The following is an 8,321-nucleotide window of genomic DNA, read 5'->3' on the forward strand; positions in this document are numbered from 1 at the left end:
CCATCAATTCATCATTTATATCTTGTATAACTCCCCAATGCAAGCCCTCCCTCCTCCCCCCTCCCCCCTCCCCATGATAGGCCCTAGTGCGTGATGTTCCCCTTCCCGAGTCCAAGTGATCTGTCTTAGAACATAGTACTTAGTATTTAGTATGTACTCAATAAATATTAGTTGGATGTTCGATGGTTGGGAAGTGGAGATGGAGGAAAATGCCATCTAAATGGCAGAAAACAAAGCGTTGGAGTGAATGGTATAAGTTAACATAAGTGAAAAGGAAAGTAATGTGTACCAGCAACAGAACACAGCCAGATTTCTGGCACATAGGCAAAGTTTATAAAATATTTTTCTAAATAGAGTTTAAAATACGGGTTTTGTAGGTGACTACACGTGTATTGCTGGGGATACAATATTTGGTACCTAAAGACCCCAGTAAAATTTAACAGAAGAATTAATGTCACCATGAATGTTGAAATTGGCAATTGAATCAATTTGTATTTATATCTGTATTGGGGAGCCATAACTCAGTCCCGTCGGATGCCCCAGTTAATGATGTGTTTTTGTCTTAGTGAGTTTACCCATTGATATGACTTGGCTGTGTCCCCACCCAAATCTCATCTTGAATTGTTGTTTCCATAATCCCCACATGTAGTGGGAGGGACCCAGTAGGAGGTAGTTTAATTATGGGGGCAGTTACCCTCATGCTGTTCTCATGATAGTGAGTGAGTTCCCGTGAGATCTGATGATTTTATAAGGGACTTTTTCCCCTTTTGTTTGGCACTTCTCTCTCCTGTCACAATGTGAAGAAAGACGCGTTTCCTCCCTCTTCCACTATGATTGTTAACATCCTGAGACCTCCCTAGCCATTCGGAACTGTGAGTCAATTAAACCTCTTTCCTTTGTAAATCACCCAGTCTTGGATATGTCTTTATTAGCAGCATGAGAACAGACTAATATACCCATAAAACATGTTTTTGAATTTAAATTAAATGAGAAAACCAGTTTCCCATGGCTCCCTGGGATTTTGCCAAGAGGCAAATTCCTCTAAAACCCCAAGTACCTTTCCTGCATTGCTTTAATGATGTTCTTTTATGAAAATTAAAATTAAGACAATGCATATTTATATGTATACAAACAGGTTAAAAAGAAAAATTTTTAACTCCAGTACAATGTATAGTTGGCTGTCTCTTTTTCCCCTGCCACAATTTGCTGAGCAATTTGAAGAAAATTTGTGATCTGCAGTGCACCCTGCAGAGACTTAACATCATCCTGCTGTTTCTGCAAGAGTAAACAATAAACTCTGCTTGGGTGTCCCACACAATTATAAGATAATTAAGCTTAGCTCTTTAAGAATGAGTTCAAGACTAGAACTGACCTCTTCTTTGCTAAGTAGTGTTCTGAGGGCAAAACAATTACAGATCATCTTAAACACATACAAATGCACAGGGTAATCCCTGTCGTTTGTAACTGCATCTGTAGAAAATACTGCCATCCTTTTCATAGTTTTAAATGTGCTTTGGAAACCAAAAGGCTTTCTAGTTACAAATTAGCAGAAATGGAAATCTATGCCTTGAGAAAATACAACACACGTGCAACCTCTCACTGAGTATAATCAGAACATTAGAAGCCGGCAGCAAATTTTCCAAATCTACCTCCCCTGAAGAACACACAAAAATCTGTAGTTTATGCATAGAAGTTTTCTAGAATACCCTTAAATCATTCCATTTCTACAGTCACTTCTGCTTCTTTGACTCTGTGTTTTAGTGAAAAGGAAGTACTCACTCCCTACTTAGACCTTGCCTCATATACCCCTTCTCAGAGAAGTAAAAATAAGATGCCTCAGACAGAGGGACGTGCATGATTTATCAGAGTGGCTATCCTGAATCCCTTCTTCCCTGCTACCCTGGTGAGTTGGCTGGGACTTTGTAGAAAAATAAAACCTGAGGTTTTATCTCATAACCTATTTTCACATCTGTAAATTGAGGCTATGACCACTTATCTCATAGAACAGTGTAAGAATTAAAGCATCTATGTAAAAGTGTTCATTAAAATTTTGAAGACAAAGTAAATACTCAAAGTATGTTGAACAAATCAGGTCTGTTTATCATCAAAAAGTCTTAATATCTGTGGAAGTTAGGGTTACAATAAGAAAATTTTCTTTACGCAATTCAGGCAAAGAAGAGGAAACAATTGTATAGAATATCTTTATTGGCCAGAGACTTGGACTTGATTTACAGAAATTTTATAATCTAATAATATAACTAATTTAATTTTTTGGGTATTAATGCAACTAAAGAGAAAATCTGGCTACTACCTCCTCATATCCTGTCTGGAACAAGATTGAAATAAGCAGTCTAGATTTATTGGGGTCTTAGCAAAATAATTGATCTTAAAGCTCTGTTAAGATAACAATGAGACTTTACCCTTAATGACTTTAGTTATCTCCCAGGTAGAGAAAGAAAAGTTTCTGATTTTTCTGTGCAACAATCACTTCATTTATGACAAAATAAGGATGAATCATCTTACAGAGGTCAAATTTGTTAGATTTATCTTCTTCATCATCGTGATTTTGACTAGACTGGAAATGGGGCATAGTGATATGATCTAATGTGGCAACGGTTAAGAAAATGTATGTGTACACAATGTTTTGAGTAACTGTCACAGAGGTACCAATAACCTGCAGGCCTTGAGATTTGAAGTTTCATAGCTCCTGTTTCAAAGCCCAACCTCTGACTATTTTGTGGGTTTTAGGTGGAAAAGCCATCATTGGTGATATTATTAAAGTTCTAGGAGGCATCTCCAAATAGCAGGACTCTGACTTGGAAATGCATGATGAGGAGGGGTAAATCCAGGGACAGTGATCCCTTCATCTGAATGTCATAGGGTTTTCTGAGAGATGCATAAAATATTTCAAAATTTGGAGAGTTTAGGGAGAGAATGGAACCTCAGAGAAAGGAAGCCAGGTTAGGAAATAGACCACATTGTTCAATCAGTTTTACTAGGAAGTTATGTACTGGTAGTTATCAAACAGTTGCTTTGGCATTTGGCGTACATCTTGGTGTGTACAATTTATTACAAAAAATGTTGAAGAAGAAAGCAGTTAACAGCTTGATTTGGACATCAAATCAAATTCTACCCTCATCCTCCAACATCATTAAGTTAGCCTGCACTAATATAGAATCATAATAATTTTGACATAGAAAAGGCAACTGTGGATTTCTTAGTCTTTGATTTCTATTTCCTGTTAAATATCAAGCACTGGGTTAAGTGCTAAAATATTAATAATTATAATAATACTCTCTTCTCCTAACATAGGTGTAGACTGGTGCAGGAGAAGGAAAAGTCAACTGAAAATGATAATGCAGAGCTATAGGGAGGCACAAGTAGAACCTACTAAATATGCCTGGGGATAAGAAAGTCTTTCAAAAGTCAATGAGATCTGTATTATGTATAGAATGAGTAGGCAGGGCCGGGCGCGGTGGCTCAAGCCTGTAATCCCAGCACTTTGGGAGGCCGAGACGGGCGGATCACAAGGTCAGGAGATCAAGACCATCCTGGCGAACATGGTGAAACCCCGTCTCTACTAAAAAAATACAAAAAACTAGGTGGGCGAGGTGGCGGGTGCTTGTAGTCCCAGCTACTCAGGAGGCTGAGGCAGGAGAATGGCGTAAACCCGGGAGGCGGATCTTGCAGTGAGCTGAGACCCGGCCACTGCACTCCAGCCTGGGCGACAGAGCCAGACTCCGTCTCAAAAAAAAAAAAAAAAAAAAAAAAAAAAAAATGAGTAGGCAGGAATGCTAACAAGGAACTCCAATGAAAGGAAATAGTAAATTCACCAGGCATTACATTACAGCAACTATTTTGCTAAACTTTCAATTCAGTGTAACTGAAATGCAAAGAGGATATGGGGTACTGGAGAGAAAAAGACTAGAGATGTAAGTGGAGTTACCCCTATTCAGACTGTATGTATTGGGAAATACGGATCCTTTGAAAAGTGTTAAGCAATAACTAGGTTAGGGAGTGATCTGATTTGTTTGAGGAAGATTGTTATTCCTAAAATAAAGCCAATATGTCTTCAATATATTCACTTTCTAAAAATATTATTTCATTTTTCTGCCATTTTATTTTCAACTTATATTTATATTCAATTTCCTAACATTTTATTTAAAGTTTTATATATACATTCATGAATAAAATGAGTTATAATACTTTCTCCTCATGATGACCTTATCAGGTATTTAATATTTAACTGTTACTGGCTTCCTAAAACAAATTAAGAAGAGTTCCCTCTTTTGGAGGGAACTTGGAGTTATTTTTTCTGTAGATCTTTGGAAAAGTTTACTGTTGAAGTAAACTGGACCTAGGGGTTTCTTTATAAAAGTATTTCAAATTACAGATTTAGTTTTTAAAATAGTTACTTTTGTGAACACTGAAAATCTGAGACAGGTCTTTGTTAATTTAAAAAGTTTATTTTGCTAAGGTTGAGGATGCATGCTTGTGACATAGAATCAAGAGGTCCTGATAACATGTGCCCATGGTGGTAGGAGCACAGTTTGGTTTTATACATTTTAGGGAGACATGAGACATCAATAAATATGTGTAAGATGTACATTGGTTCAGTGTAGAAAGGTGGGGCAACTTGAGGTGAAGATGGGACAACTCAAAACAGGGAAGGGTTTTCAGGTCATAGGTAGATAAGAGACAAATAGCTACATTCTTTTGAGTTTCTGATTAGCCTCTCCAAATGAAGCAATCATATGCATTTATGTCCCTGAGCAGAAGGGTGACTTTGAATAGAATGGGAGGCAAGTTTGCCTTAAGAAGTTCCCAGTTTGACTTTTCCCCTTAGTGTAGTGATTTTGGGGCCCCAAGATTTATTTTCCTTTCACATTTTCCTCCCTTTTCTTTTTTAAAATCTCTTGGAGAAAGCATATTAGGAAAAAATGAGTCTCTGGTCTCAGGTTTTGTCTTATCTCTCATGACTAGGATGGTTTATTCCTAGACGAGTAGGTCCCAAGTTATTAGGAAAGTTCATTTTTAGCAGGTTGTGAAGTCTCATGTCCTGTGAAGAGAAAAGAGGGATAGGAAGGGAGAAAAACAACAACAAACAAAAGAACAATCCTAGAATATGATATAGGCCACATTACTCTGAAGTCCATACATTAGTAGGCAGGTATGAGACTGGCTTATGCATGTAAATAGATTGCTGTTATTTTCTTCTGAAGTTTAAGTTGTCTGGCTTCAGTTCACAGGGCTTTATGAAAACACAGCTTAGTTTTCAGTGACTTCAAATGGGAGAAATCGGTGAGGAGAGGACAAAAATTTGAAAACACTATTTTGAAGACTTGTAGCCAAGAAAAGTAGAATTTAGTCCAACCTGTAGAAAATAATAAAATTGAAAACATTAGGTAATGCTAGAATCTAACAACAGGTGTACTATAGTTTTGAAACAAAATTTTCTCTCTCTAGTTTCCCATTTTTATTAAAGACAGAACATGGTAAGATTGATTTGCTTTATTATACTTGGCCTGATTATTTGTATATAGTTCAGCAAGAATAATATTTTTACGTAAGCTTTTAAATTGGCTTTGATGGAACTTTGTTCCATAAAAGGAAACTTAGATAAGACTTTTATAAAGCCAAGTCCAGCCATGGATTTGTACCATTGAATACCTATGAGTTGGGTGAATTCCTCTCATCTTGAGGTTCTGAGATAAACTTGGAGCTCCTGGGCCTGCCAAAAAGTGACATTTGTTACTTATCAAAGGTCAGGAACCCCGGACAGGAGCTGTGTAAAAGATGTATGAGACCAGTTTTCCCAAGGGGCTATTATTGGCTCCTTAAGTCATGTTTGATCCTTAAAGGAAAGCGCACCATTCCAGTCAAAGCCTTGGTAAAATAACCAGTTTCTCCATTTGTATCCTGTTTAAAATGAAAACAGATTCTTATTGCACTTACACAAATAATGATATTGCCGTAAGTTAAGAATACTCACAAATAGTTTCCAAATTCTGGAGAAATCAATGTGTTCTAAATTTTGTTCATAGAAATATACTAAATTGTTAAAACCTCTCAATGGCTCAAAAGAAAAACTTCCTTGACTCTGAAAAAACTAAACAAAGGATCAGCAATGTTTTAAGCAAAAGTCAAAAAGATTACTTCAGTCTTATTAGTTCTGTCCATGTAGCTAATTCCTGTTCTGCTTGATATTCATCAACATTTCAGTTCTCCATTAGTCCTAAAAGTTTTTCTTCTATTCTGATATCACAATCTCCAAAGTTATTAGAAACTTGTATTCAAGAGCACCTGTTAGAGTTTTAGAGCTGATTATAAAACCACCTTCTAAAGAGGATCAAAACAAGGCAACAATTGTCCGAGGATGACAAAAAGTTTTAGGGCAGCCATAGTTAAGTACACATTGACAAGGAAATTTGTTACCTCTGTGGTGCACAATAATTTAACATAACAATTATAATTATTACTGATGATGTACACCAAGTCATAAGAATTATAGGAGTTTCCCATAATTTTGGAACACATATCAATAACATATTTATACAAATACAGCCCAAAGAAAAGGAAACACCATTCCATATTTGACAGTGTTTCCTACATAATTTTATAACAAGTAAGCCAAATTATGTCATTTTGGATCTTAGGGAATCTAATATCTTAAAGGATTAATTAGGTCAGAGAAAGACATAATCTACAATTTGATTTTGGAAAGTTTATCAAATATCAGAGGTTTAAAACACTTGATATCACAGGTCATTGTAAAATAAGTCATTGATTTGACCAAAGTGATAAAGGATTTCAAAAAAAGGTAAAAATCTTCGTTCTTTAAGAGAGAAGACTTAATTTTCCAAACAATAAGTCCTAATAAAACAGTATGAAACCAATTAAATTTGTTTTTCAAAATTTCATAAACAATCTATAAACTTTTAATCTTGACAATAAGATGTAACTTCCATAAGTCTTTTATATCCATTGTAACCTTTATTAAGGAGTCAGCTAATGCTTAAGAAAACCTCGTTAATCTGACACAGCGGCCCATATGCTAGTCTTGCATCAGTGTGCCTTTGACATTGATGATTAATAGATAAACTGAATTTATTTTATCTCTCAAAGTTGGCCCTTACAATCTCACATGCTCACCGCTTCCATGATAGTCCCTGGGCCTTGAGGACTTGAATAGCTTTAATGTCTTGTCCTGTCTCTCAGTAATGCAGTATATTTTGACTGGCATCTTCTACCTGACCTGAAAATGAAGTTTTAGTTGCTGTCGGCATTTAAGATTTACCAGGATGTGGTGTCCTTTTTAGACCCAGGAGTCAAAGCCCTGTAACTTAATGTCATAAGTACTTTGAAAGAGCAGACAGAAAGATGCAAGGATATAATAGCCTTAATTTTAAAAAAAATCTTGAAATCTCCGTTTTTTTTTCCTAAGCAAACCAAAATTTAATAATATTGGCATAGGAATTGTTGCAATAAAATGAAAAATCTGTTAGGCAAAAGGAAAGACCTTCTGCACTGCACAGAATATTATGTTGGAAGAAAACATTTTCTTTAAACCTTTAAGAAAACATTGTTAGCATCAGGCCACAACAAACAGAACTTGAGGAAAAAAAGCTTAGCTGAAAATGAGTTGAAGAAGAGTGTTACTATTTTGTACCCTTTAAAAGGAGAGAGAAAACTGAAAATTATGAGATGCAATAAAAGTTGAACTTTCAGTTAAGAAATTAGTATCTCTTATAATTTTTTAAGAGTAAATCAATCCCTTAAGAAAATTTCACTGTTCTTGAGAACACTTGGACACAGGAAGGGGAATGTCACACACCGGGGCCTATTGTGGGGTGGAGAGGGGGGAGGGATAGCATTAGGAGATATACCTAATGTAAATGACGAGTTAATGGGTGCAGTACACCAACATGGCACATGTATACATATGTAACAAACCTGCACATTGTGCACATGTACCCTAGAACATAAAGTATAATAAAAAAAGAAAATTGTATTGTTCTAATCAATTATTTAGTATATGTGTTTTTTACATTAAGCTTAGCTCTAGAAAGACCACTATGATTTTCCTTTAATTAATAGACAACTTGATTATATAAAAGTTTTTTTAAATAAATCACATTATTGTGATTTAATAAATCATCTTATTGTGATTTACACAGACCATTCATGACATGCTTGAACTTTCTGGTTTGTCCTGAATATCCCTCTTAAACAATGAGTCATTTTATTTTAGGACTAAATGTACCATACAAGATTCTTTCTCATATGAAATTATTTCTCTTTAAGCTTTCTTACCAAAAAAA

Source organism: Rhinopithecus bieti, unplaced genomic scaffold (genome assembly GCF_001698545.2).
Source record: "Rhinopithecus bieti isolate Rb0 unplaced genomic scaffold, ASM169854v2 scaffold_12088, whole genome shotgun sequence".
Classification (NCBI taxonomy): Eukaryota; Metazoa; Chordata; class Mammalia; order Primates; family Cercopithecidae; genus Rhinopithecus; species Rhinopithecus bieti.